Here is a 14,066-nt window from a genome sequence, read left to right as displayed (position 1 = left end):
AAGTAGTCCAATCTGCTGTAAGAGGTGAACCGAGGCGAGAAGAATGTGTAGTCCCTCTCATTTGCATGTTGGCATCTCCATATATCATGGAGATGCCTTTCTGAAATTATTGTGCTCATCTCCTTCCTCTTTACAGCAGTATTGGAGCAATCCAGAGTGCTGGACATTACCATGTTAAAATCCCCGCAGATTATTTGCTTACCCTCTTTAACGGATGAAAGCTTGGAAAGAAACCTCCGCAAAAAGCTGATCTGACCAGAGTTGGGGGCGTAAACGGTTGCAATAGTATACTTAGATCCATTTATGGAGCAATTAATAATGGCGTATCTACCGTCAGGGTCTAAATGTTGTGAATGTAGTGTGAACGCAACAGTATTTTTTACACAAATGAATACTCCAGCCTTTTTTTTTTTTCCACAAGCCAGCAGTATGAAAGGAAATTTAGCATTATTTAACCTGTGCGAGTCCCCTTGGAGGAGATGAGACTCCTGACCACATATTACATCACATTTGGATTTAACCACTTCCCGCCAAAACATGGATCTCTTGGCTGGCGAGTTCAGACCCCTAACATTTATAGACATACAGTTCAGTACCATTGTACATGAAAAAAAAGTCTCTTGCCTAGAGCTGCAGGGGGAAAAGGAAGGTTAGGCAGGAAAGAGATAACACTAACAATATTGACATCACTAACATTACTGATGTAGGGAGCATCAGTCCACAAAGAAAAAAGCCCAAAAAAGGGGCCTGCGGTATGGTGGAAATTTACCGCCATGGGGGTTCAGGGTCCTGGTTGAACAGAACCAGCGGACCTTAAAAGTAGCAACTAAGTCTCAGCCGTGACTCAAACATATCACATAACTCACACGACGGACCAATCTTCATTCACTTTATCCTGTTGGGATGATCCTGTAGCTCCTGGAGATCTGGCCGGGAGATTTGCCAAGTTCCATGAGGATAGGAGCTTTGCCAACTGCTGTGGGGAATGGCAGGCGTGGGTATTTCCTGCTCGGAAAAGCAGGATCTTTACAGGGAAACCCCATCTATAGGATATAGCTTCATCCCTGAGAACTTTGGTATAAGGAGCAAATTCCCTCCTTTTTGCCAGGGTTCCTGCAGACAGATCTGGAAAAATGGACAGGTGCCGGAATTGCTCAGACAGAGGGGGTCTCTTTCTCAGGGCTTGCAGCAGGGCTTCTTTGGTCTTGTAAAAGTGCAGGCGAGCTAAAGTGTCCCGAGGGACATCAGCACTGAGGGATTTAGGCTTAGGGACTCTGTGTATTCTGTCCACCAGGAAATCAGTTGCAGTCAGGTCTGGGAGCAGCTCCTGCATCAAGGAGCCCAGAAAACTCTGCAGCCCCTTGTCTGGTATGGCCTCTGGAATTCCTCTGATTCTTATATTATTTCGGCGGGACCTGTCCTCTAAATCCAAGACCTTGGTATGGAGCTTTTGCACTTGTTCCTCCAGTGCTGCATTGGCATCAATGAGGCTATTGTGTGACTTTGTCAGCTCTCCCATTTTAGATTCAATATGTGCTGTACGGCTGCCTATGGCAGTGATATCTCCCCTCAGCTCAGCCACCATATCTTTCCAATCCTGCTGCAGTGATGAGCGGAGGGCACTGAGCAGTTTCTGCATTGTACCTTTGGTAAGCGGCATATCTGCAGCGTCTGTGTCCAAGTCTGGGCCTGCTGTGGATCCCCTCCTGGATGAGCGTGAGGAAGCTGTGGAGGAGGATGCTGCCGCCATTTTCCCTCGCCCCGTGCTGGAGAAGAAGTCTGTAACTTTCGCCGGGCACGGCTTCTTCTGGGATTTTCCCCTTGGCATGCTACGATCCTGGATACCTCCGCAGCACTCCCCCCCCCCCCCCCCCCGTGTGCAGAGAGATTGGTGCCGCTGGCGAGCCGCAATGAGCCGATTAGGAGTCGAAGTGGCTGGAGCTCAGCAGCTAAGTGACCGGTGCCATTAGCAAGCAGGCCACGCCCCCCCGCTGGTATGTTTTTGACAGCGCACGCCCCTTTTTGCACTGCGCCGAGCGCTCAAACATGCAACACAGTGCATTTGGCGCACATCGGCGCAGCGCAAAAAGGGCTCACACCACCCAATGGCTGAAACACAGCAAGAAAGCACAAAGTAACAAATTTGCAAAAATACTCTGCAGTAAAAAAACATGACAGTAATCAGCAAGTGCTGTATAACAAATACAGGGTATTTAGTCGATACGGTTTTTGCAAAAAATGTATACCAAGCCGCTTCACCACATCACGGTAACCCTTCACGAAGCAGTCCCTATCTAATGTATTTAAAACCTGAACATGTGAACAGTGTCTAAATGAACAGGATACAGACAGGCGCCTCCTAGTATATGGACTTGTGGTGTAAGACAGCTCATTTATGTGCATGTCACACAGGAGAGGGGTGGGGTCTCCCAAACCATGCTGAGCATGGAAAAAACGGATTAAAAACATATGTGACATGCACAAGTGTGAACAAGTCGGTAAGACAATGCTCACACCACCCAATGGCTGAAACACAACAAGAAAGCACAAAATAACAAATTTGCAAAAATACTCTGCAGTAAAAACATGACAGTAATCAGCAAGTGCTGTATAACAAATACAGGGTATTTAGTTGATACGTTTTTTGCAAAAAATGTATACCAAGCCGCTTCACCACGTCACGGTAACCCTTCACGAAGCATTCCCTATCTAATGTATTTAAAACCTGAACATGTGAACAGTGTCTAAATGAACAGGATACAGACAGGCGCCTCCTAGTATATGGGCTTGTGGTGTAAGACAGCTCTGTCTGTATCCTGTTCATTTAAACACTGTTCACATGTTCAGATTTTAAATACATTAAATAGGGACTGCTTCGCAAAGGGTTACCGTGACATGGTGAAGCGGCTTGGTATACATTTTTTGCAAAAAACTTATCGACTAAATACCCTGTATTTGTTATACAGCACTTGCTGATTATTGTCATGTTTTTTACTGCAATCAGCAAGTGCTGTATAACAAATACAGGGTATTTAGTCGATAAGTTTTTTGCAAAAAATGTATACCAAGCCGCTTCACCACGTCACGGTAACCCTTTGCGAAGCAGTCCCTATTTAATGTATTTAAAATCTGAACATGTGAACAGTGTCTAAATGAACAGGATACAGACAGAGCTGTCTTACACCACAAGCCCATATACTAGGAGGCGCCTGTCTGTATCCTGTTCATTTAGACACTGTTCACATGTTCAGGTTTTAAATACATTAGATAGGGACTGCTTCGTGAAGAGTTACCGTGACGTGGTGAAGCGGCTTGGTATACATTTTTTGCAAAAAACGTATCAACTAAATACCCTGTATTTGTTATACAGCACTTGCTGATTACTGTCATGTTTTTACTGCAGAGTATTTTTGCAAATTTGTTATTTTGTGCTTTCTTGTTGTGTTTCAGCCATTGGGTGGTGTGAGCATTGTCTTACCGACTTATTCACACTTGTGCATGTCACATATGTTTTTAATCTGTTTTTTCATGCTCAGCATGGTTTGGGAGACCCCACCCCTCTCCTGTGTGACATGCACATAAATGAGCTGTCTTACACCACAAGCCCATATACTAGGAGGCGCCTGTCTGTATCCTTTTCATTTAGACACTGTTCACATGTTCAGGTTTTGAATACATTAGATAGGGACTGCTTCGTGAAGGGTTACCGTGACGTGGTGAAGCGGCTTGGTATACATTTTTTGCAAAACGTATCGACTAAATACCCTGTATTTGTTATACAGCACTTGCTGATTACTGTCATGTTTTTTACTGCAGAGTATTTTTGCAAATTTGTTATTTTGTGCTTTCTTGTTGTGTTTCAGCCATTGGGTGGTGTGAGCATTGTCTTACTGACTTGTTCACACTTGTGCATGTCACATATGTTTCTAATCCGTTTTTTCTGTGCTCAGCATGGTTTGGGAGACCCCACCCCTCTACTGTGTGACATGCACATAAATGAGCTGTCTTACACCACAAGCCCATATACTAGGAGGCGCCTTTCTGTATCCTGTTCATTTAGACACTTTTCACATGTTCAGGTTTTAAATACATTAAATTAGGGACTGCTTCGTGAAGGGTTACCGTGACGTGATGAAGCGGCTTGGTATGCATTTTTTGCAAAAAACGTATCGACTAAATACCCTGTATTTGTTATACAGCACTTGCTAATTACTATCATGTTTTTTACTGCAGAGTATTTTTGCAAATTTGTTATTTTGTGCTTTCTTGTTGTGTTTCTGTCAAATTAATGACCGGTTCATTATGAGGCATAATCAATGTCTCTGTCTCCATGAGACATATATTCTCTTGCGGTATCGGCCTGTTGTGTCTTTTTCTTCCTCCTCTTCTAATCTTCCTCCTAAAGGGACATTAACACCAGCGGCAATGTCGGCTGCATCTAATGATCTTTCAAGTGAACTGACCAAAGCCGCAGCGCCTTTACTAAAGCTCGAATCTGAGTCCGTGGTCAGATAGTCTCTCCTATTTTGAAAACTCTTGTCTTTATTTTTATTTTTGGCTTTACTACATTTTGTATGATTTCTTCCAAATTGTGCAGTGTTACCAAAGGGCTTTCTTTTGTTCCAGGAGAAAATTTGGCCAGTTTCAAAATCATTTTTATTACGCACAAATTTGTCCCATTTCCTTTTTTAATGTCCGCCTGTATCGGATTTAATTTATTATCCATCTTTTTGTTGAACATAGTCCATTGATTGTCTGTCAATCTGCTTTTAAGCTCATTCTGAGTTTTCACACGATCAGCATTGACATCTTCATAATTTTGCAAACTTGTTTTGAGAACCAACTGTAACAAATCCTGTGAGCATATTAATAGGATTTTTTCCCACTCTGTACGAAAAAGCTCATTATCTCCGAAGTTAGAAATGTCTTTCCAGACTCTCAATCAGCGGGGAACCCTCCCGCATTCAACTTTAACGAATTACTCGTACAGAAGAGTCTAATGTCTCTTTCAGCAAAATTTAGTGCTTAATGACTGTATTTCATCGCAATGCTCACACTCCTTAAAATAGTTCTCTTTTGTCTGTGATGGGGTTAATTTTGTGCTTACACACAATGCGTTTATGTTTATGGATACGTGGTATCTACAAAATGTTGGAACTGCGATGGGGACTCCGGCAGCATGCACTTTTGCCAATTTGTTTCTTGGCTTATTTGAGGAGAGATTTATATATTCAACCAGTAATGATTTCCTGAAGCATATCAGACTATACTTCAGATATGTCGATGACATTTTCATGGTGTGGGATGGTCCTAGGGAAACTTTTGAGGCCTTTGTTTTACAACGTAACAACACCAACACCATGAATATGTCTTTTACATCCGTTTTTGGTGAATCACAATTAGAATTTCTTGCCGTTTCAGTGAAGATCATAGATGGGGTCATTTGTACATCTTTATTCAGAAAACCTACAGCAGCGAATTCCATGATGCATTTTAATAGTTTTCATCCGCCCTACACAAAAAAATCTCTGCCATACAGCCAACTTCTCAGAGTGCGTAGGCTTAATAATGCCAGTGAAGGCTATACCACACAATCCACGAAATTGTACAGCAGGTTCAGACAGAGGGGGTACCCAGATACACTACTGAAAACAGCTTTGGATAGAGTAGATTGAGAGACAGTAACCAAGCATAGGATTCCTGAGAGAAATAACGCTATTAAGAAAAAGGATAAAAGGCTCACATTCTGCTTTTAATATGGCCCTATGGATTGTCAGATTCGCGCCTCCATAAGGAAAAATTGGCACATCCTAGAAAGAGACAAAGAATTGGCAGAAATTGTAGCAAGGGGATCTCTTAGTTCGTGCAAACGTAGTACTAGATTAAGGGATATTTTGGTTCAAAATCGTATTAGGAAGGAACATGGGAATTGGTTGAATGCAGGAATTCCGAAAGGTAACCACAAGTGTGGCCATTGCCCATATAGTAAATTTCACATGACGGATAGGGTTATTCGCAAGGGGGCAATAAGTCATTCAGTTTCGGAGTTCATTTCATGCAAAACCGATTTCGTTGGGTATGTTGTCCTCTGTCCGTGCAAGTATTATTATATAGGAAAAACCATACGGCCATTATATGTGCGATTCAGGGAGCACTATAAATCTATATCATCAGGTAAAGGAGTACCCCGTTTAATCAATCATGTAAGAGAGGTTCATGCAGGAGATCCCAATGTTTTATCAATTGCAGGCTTGGAGAAAGTGATCCTGCCCCCACAAGGTGGTAATTTGCACAAACTTCTACTTAGACGGGAGGCTAGGTAGATACTAGTGCAATGGGCCCAATTGGGTTTAAAGGGAATCTGTCACCTATTTTTTTCGACTATAAGATGCGGCCACCACCATCAGGGGCTTATCTACAGCATTCTGTAATGGTTTAGATAAGCCTCCGATGTAACCTGAAAGAGAAGAAAAACGAGTTATATTATACTCACCCAGGGGCAATCCAGGGCCGATGGGTGTCACAGTCCGGTCTGGCGCCTCCTATCTTCTAGCGATAACATCCTCTTTTTTTGCTTACCATCGTGGCTCCGGCGCATGCGCACTGCTCTGCCCTGTTGAGGGCAGTGTAGAATACTGCAGTGTGCAGGCGCCGGGAAAGCTCAGAGAGGTCCTGCGTACTGCAGCATTTGCTGCCAGAAGCTAATCAGGAAAACAGAAATAGTGGTCAATTGTCCTTTAGCACCAGCACAGAATGGATTTATTATACAGCACTTATATCCGTGGATTGTCGGTTACTGCAGGGCATAACCGCCGTCTGGAGGCGAGAGTAAGACATGCAATCACACTGACCATGAGGATCACGGACAGAGGACACCCCTGTATTCCCTAATATTCTGCAAGAGGCTTTATCAAAATATTTTGCTGTTGTGTTTTTTGTTTAGCTGGAGAATCCCCATAATTCAGACCATAAATTTTCTCCCATTGGCAGCAGGCTTGTCTCTGCCAATCAGATTTTCTGCAGTATTTCATGCTTCATTTAGCTCCATTAAGATACTTGTAGACTTTTTTTTTTGTATTTTATGTGTTTGTATCACATTTTTTTCCATCTTCACTTTTGTTTCTTTTTGGATATCGTGTTTCACATAAAGTTACTTTGTTTTGTAAACTCCCTGCCTGCTGAGCTTTGATGAGGCCTTATTGATAATGTTGTGTGGATTATTATTTTTTTTAATTTATTTTACTCATTTATATAGCGCCATTAATTCCACAGCGCTTTACAGACATTATCATCACTGTCCTCGATGGGGTTCACAAGTGCAGCAGTGGTAACCATTGAGCCACCGTGCCACCGGTTTTTCTGCAGAAACACAATAGAAGCATATCGGAATATGTCGGCTCTATAAAAATAAAATTTATTATTATTATTATTATTATATGCTGATTTTCTGCATCTCATTAAAGTCAATGGGGAAAACCTGTAAAAAAAACACACACTAAGGTTTCTTTCACACATCTGTGTCTCCGGTATGTGTGGTGACAGTTTTCACATGTACCGGAGACACATACTCACGTAGACCCATTCAAATGAATGGGTCTGTGCACATGTCAGTGTCTTTCCATGGACAGTGTGTCTGTGGGCAAAACACACTGACATGTCCGTTTTTTTCCGTCAGCACGGACAGCAAAACATCCTGCACATGTGCACACAGGGAACACCCATTGATGTCCTCAGTGTGACACGCATCAGCATGGGGGAAGAAGCGCTACACCGCTGTTCCCCGGTGGCAGGTGCTGAAGCCGGCTGTCATTGTCCCCTACTCTGCCAGTGAGCAGAGGAGAATGATGACAGCCGGCTTCAGCACCTGCTGCCGGGGGAACAGCGCTTACTGTAGCGCTTCTTCCCCAGTGGCTGTCCATGTTGTACTGATGCGGCACACGGTTGCCACACGTAGAACACACATGGACACACGTACACGGATATCCCCGGTACCGTTTTTTCCGGTATCGGAAATAAACGGACGTCTGAAAGAGGCCTATCTGCAAGAGAATGTGACAGCTGCAGATTTCAGAAACTCAAAGCATTTCAAATTCTTTAGTATTAAAGAAAAACCGAGGGGCTTGAGATTTACATAGATGTCAGCAGCAAAAACACGCAGAGAGTAAGACAAACGCCTGAAACGCGTTTGCATCATTTTAAATGGTTTTTAGTGATGAAGTTGCGATTTCCTTTCTCTAGTTTTGCACAATAAAGTTTGACTTTTAATAGAAGATTCTGATGGTGATCACTAATTTTTTTGCTTCTGCCGACCTCTCGCCCGTTACAAGTCTCCTGCATGGGTCTTCTTTTGGAGAGATGACTTTTTTGGCCTTTGTGATTATATTCAGGTCACCCACTTTCCTTGAACTTAAATATGTTGTAATATGTTTTTTTGCATGAAAATATGTAGCAGAATTTCACCTAAATGAGCTTCTCGTACTCAGATGCAGCAGCTGGTTGTAAGTGTGGTGTGGATAGTGAGGCGGTTATCATAGAAGTGATCAAATGCTGCAGTCTGTCCTGGGGAGGGTGAGAAGAGGACAGGGAGGCGGTTATCATAGACATGATAAAATGCTGCAGTCTGTCCTGGGGAGGGTGAGAAGAGGACAGGGAGGCGGTTATCATAGACATGATAAAATGCTGCAGTCTGTCCTGGGGAGGGTGAGGAGAGGTCAGGGAGTCGGTTATCACAGAAGTGATCATATGCTGCAGTCTATCCAGGGGAAGGTGAGGAGGGGACAGGGAGGCGGTTATCATAGACGTGATCATATGCTGCGGTCTGTCCTGCGGAGCACAGTTTGTTTATTTTTAAAATTGCAATCGAAGGGGGGTTTTTGAAACCAGAAAACTCCTTTAACGCTTCCAACCTCCGCTGCTTCAATGCAACTCACACTGTTAGATCCGTCAGTGAGGATTTAGGGCGCTGTTACCTGCCAATATTTTCCATCATTATTCATTATCAGACTCCAGGAGAGGATCCAAAACACAGACGAGGTGACAGTGATGCAGTTATTATTTCTCTCTGTGTTTGTTCCTTCTGATTTTTAGCTTACAAATACTGATGTAAAATACTGCCCCAAATACTCACTGTGTGAATGAGGTGAGGAAGCTGCTTGTAATCCTGCTGTAATATAAGTCCTTATTCCAATGATGAGTGCGCACTCACAGGTGCTGTGCTGTTACGCTTGTCTCTCCTCTTCTCCATCTTCATCACCAGAGCAGGGGCAACCGCTGGGGCAAAACTGCGGCCGGCAGATGTCCAGAGGTATGACTCAGTGATGTGTGATGGACCCGACTCCCAAATAAAATGTATCAGACAGAAGCACAGAAAATAAATACACAGAGAGTTGCAAAGGTGTCAAACGTTCTCAATTTTATTTAAATTCACATGACACCGGGAGGTTGGTGTATTCACCCGACGTGGCTTAAAGTGGTGGATATAGGTGGCATAGCCAAAGAGCTAGAGCACTTCTTCCAAATGAACGAAGGGAGTACTGAGGCCACAACGGTATGGGATGCCATGAAGGCGTTTATGAGGGGACTTTTTATAAGTGAGATTGCGAGGTGTAAGACCAAAACTAAATTGGCAGATCAACAAATAAAGGATGACCTGACAAGAGCGGAGGCAGACATGATTTTGGCGCCAACGAGTGAAGCTCACAATTGACTAAAATTGGCTCAGGAGGCAGTTGATAAACTGCACACGATGCAAGCTGAGAGGAAAAGGGCATTTCAGCAAGCCCAATTCTTTGAAGAAGGAGAGAGAGTGGGTCACTTGTTGGCGGTGATTTCTGCGGCACAGAGGGAGTCTTCCAGGGTGTATAAACTGAGAGATCAAACGGGCGACTCTGACAGACACAAAGGACATACTGGAGGTCTTCAAGGCATATTACATGGCACTGTACACTTCGAGAGCACGGGACACAGAGGGGGATGTGGAGAATTTTTTGGAAGGCATTTCACTACCTAAATTGTCTGAGGAAGATAGGTTGAGGTTGGAAGAACCTGTGAGTGTGAAGGAGGTGGAATGTGCAATACGGTCTATGCCCAATAACAAATCACCAGGAGCTGATGGTCTACCTGGGTAGGTGTACAGGGAGTTAGTGGAACTGCTGGCTCCGAAATTGAAATCTGTGTTTGATGAGGCTTTAGTGACGGGGGCACTGCCGAGATCAATGGAGGAAGCGGTGATAGTAGTTCTGCCGAAGTAGGGAAAAGATCCCATGGATGCGGAGTCGTACAGGCCCATTTCGTTGTTGACAACGGATGTCAAAATACTCGCTAAGATCCTGGCCACCCGGCTCACCGGGGTTGCGCATACCATTATACACGAGGACCAGTCGGGCTTTATGCCTAACCGCTCCACGGCTGTTAACTTAAGAAGATTATTTCTTAATATGCAACTGCCTGCTGATAATGGTGGCAGGAGAATAGTGATGTCATTGGACGCTAGAAAAGCATTTGATAGCGTGGAATGGCAATACTTATGGAAAATCATGGAACTGATGGGATTCTGCCCCGCGTTCATGGCCTGGGTGAAGTTATTGTACTCATCCCCAAAGGCGGTAGTTAAGGTGAATGGAGAACAGTCCGGGATGTTTGACTTGCATAGGGGCACAAGGCAGGGGTGTCCGCTGTCCCCGCTATTGTTCGCGGTGGCAGTTGAGCCCCTGGCGGCCAAGATCAGCGCTGAGAGGGGAGTGGTCGGATTTAAATTTGGGAAGCTGGAAGATAAAATATCATTGTATGCCAACGACATCCTGTTTTTGGAAAGTGCAGGAGAGACACTGGGGTGCACGATGGATGTAATTAAACAATCTGGAAGCATTTCGGGACTGGAGATAAATTGGCACAAGTCTTACGTCATGGCTGTGGATAGAGCAATAGAAGCGGAGGAGATAGATGAGAGGGGGAAACAACTCCAGCTGGTTTCACAGTTTAGATACCTAGGGATATGGGTAGCTCTTCCACTGTCCCGATTCACGGATCTGAATTTGGTTCCTCTGCTAGAGAAATTTAAAGGGAAAATAGGTGCATGGTGCAAATTGGCTTTAACGGTAACGGGTAGAACTAACCTGATTAAGATGGTCCTTATGCCACAACTAATGTACGCTTTGCACAATTCGCCGATATGGCTACCAAAAAAACGGTTTCGGGCATTGATTCTATCTTCAGATCCTTGATATGGGGCAAGAGGCAGGCACGGATTAAATTTGCAACTCTGCAAAAAGGGAAGGAAGAGGGAGGACTGGCCGCACCAATTCCATGGGTCTATTTCTTGGCAGTACAGGGCCAGCATGTCAGGGGGTGGAGAGAGCTCAATTGTGGAGGAGCAGCTCACCGGGTGTTGGTACATGTGACGGGGAGACGCCCACTTATCCAGGGTCTAGAGGATGGTACCTTTAAGAAACTGGGAGCACCATATCCTACCATAGGCATGATTCAGAAGGTATGGGACACCATTAAAAGGATCAGAGGGGTGGATGAGCTGACTAGGTACTCACCGGTGTGGGACAATGAGCATCTGCCGGAACTTAATAAGCTGCGTCAAATGGGCAATTGGAAAGCGAAAGGAGTGAGATATGTGTGCCAGCTGCAGAGTGGAATGGACCTGAAGACCTTTGAGACATTGAGAGAGGAATTTGATTTGCCTTCGGTATGGGGGTTTCAATACTATATGCTTCGACATGCTTGGAGGGCACAGTGTAGATTGGGAGCCATGACAGTTCAGGGCGACATTGTACTAGACTTTGTGTGTATGAAGGGAGTGACGGGGGGAGTTATATCGAGCATATATCATGATCTACTACACTCTTATCTGGGGGACAATCACCTCACTGCAAAGAGTAAATGGGAAAGGGAGGTGGGTACCCTCACAACAGAACAATGGGAGGCTATTCTTGAATATGTCCCGAAGATCTCTCTAAGCGAGCAGGCACGGCTCTCCCAATTATATGTAATACATAGAACATACAAAACACTGCTGGTCCTATTCAAGGCGGGCATGAGGGGAGACTCTAGCTGCCCTAGATGTGGCACAGACCAGGCCGGACTGTTACATATGTTATGTCGTGTCCGCGGCTGGTGGCATACTGGCTGGTCGTTATCAACAAAATTGGGAGAGCTTATGCATGTACGCTCGACAGGAATCCAGTGCTGAGTGTTTTGGGGGAGGTGGATGGGATACCTGTCTCAGAACATTACAAGGTGGCAATAGCGAGGTTGCTGTATGTGGCTTGCAAACTAATAGCATGAAAATGGAAGGATTCGGAACCCCCCACTAGGAGGGAATTTATTGCTCAGACACGTATGGTAATGCATTTAGAGGAAAGCATTTACAGGCGAAGGCATGGTGAAAGAACTTTTGAAAAAATATGGTCCGCCTGGATGGCGGTGATATGATTGCTAAGACTCTCAAGTATACCCGGCATAAGGAGTATTGGGGGAGGGGGGATGGCTTTGATTGTATTATTATAAGATATGTGAATTGTTACATGTATATTGATATCCACTGTTTATTGTTTAAAATCTTTTGAAACCTAAATAAAAATAACTGGTTTAAAAAAAAAAATTCACATGACACCAAAAATGGCACAACCCCCAACTCACGAAGAGTCACTCCCCAGTAGTCAGGAGAGGAAAACCCCCCTGTGGTGGAAACCTCTAGGGAACCATAGCTGGGGAATCGCCCTTCCCTTGGGCTTAGAGAGTTAATGCTGATATAGCAGATGGAACTGCAGAATTTTACAATTTGTACATTTTACCAGATTTACAGAGAATGACATAACAAATACAGACTATAAATGTGATAATCGGATGTGGGAGAGATCTGGCTGCGATATCTGGCACCACATTGGCTGTTAAAACAAATATGATTGATCTAATTCCCAGGTGGAAGTACAGGATCATTTCTCCCTTACTGATCCAGGATTGAGTCTCACGAATCTGGACACTTGGTTAGAAGAATTGTTGGTTATGGATGACCCCTAATAGGATAAATATAAATATTCCCTCCCCATCCTAATTTATCACCCATTAAAGTCATAGGTGCTTCCATGAACTCCAAAAGGAGAGCAGCTCTTTGTAGAGGGTAACAGAAGGGGATCCTGTGCTGGTGTGAAGGGTTAAAACTAAAATCAGAGCTAAAGTTTCATTTTCTCCATTCTCTGAAGGTTTCGTTTCTCCATTTTTGTTGCTTTAAGATAAATTTTTTGTAATTGGGATGAAAAGTTCAAGCTGTCATGAAACCAGACTGTTCCTCATCAGGTGCAAGATAAGGGACCCGGGGGTGTACTACTCTGAAGAATATGCCATTATACTACTTTCTATGACGGACATATATGTAGTTTCAGGTTCTCTTGCAATATTATTGGCTTATAAAGTGAAGCATTACCATGATGCTATTGGTAGTTGAGAACTTTGCATAATTAAGCAAAATATTATAAAAGAAGTGACTAAAATAAATGGGACTAGTGATCTGTCTTGATCCTCCCGTACAGAGACCCCCGTCTCCGTGTGGTCATTTGAGTTGCTAGCAACGCCCTGTTGATTAATTTGGAAATCACTGGATCAACCGTGAAGGGTTAATTTAACCCTCTCCCTATCACTGGGACCCCTCTGTTGCCTTCTCATACCCTGGGGGTGTCTAAAGCAGACAACCCCTTTCCCTGCTAGAACCTCCAAATTACGCCAAGGCCGGCACATTACGTGGGTGGTCAAGCTCAACGTCCTCAGACGCATCAGTAATGGCACTGATCGTGGCAGCGCGCCCTTCTGTTATGGAATCTTATTTATGACCTCATAACAGTTGCCATGGTTACTACAGGGGCTATTACTGATGCCAGGCCCAAGTATTAACCCTTTATTGGTAATTCACTTTCATTATAGAGACAAATATCTGCTCTTGTTACCAGCAGGTGGATCACCCCCAGGGCAAGTGGGGTTCATACTTATTCGGTACCGGGCTGGTGTCTCAAAGGGGATGTGTAGCGGTGGCGGTGACCTAGTCCGTGGCCCTGGGTGTCCAT

The sequence above is a fragment of the Dendrobates tinctorius genome, unplaced genomic scaffold (assembly GCF_039654945.1).
Source record: "Dendrobates tinctorius isolate UK_male_01 unplaced genomic scaffold, ASM3965494v1 ptg000062l, whole genome shotgun sequence".
Lineage (NCBI taxonomy): Eukaryota > Metazoa > Chordata > Amphibia > Anura > Dendrobatidae > Dendrobates > Dendrobates tinctorius.
This window is presented reverse-complemented; position numbering follows the sequence as displayed.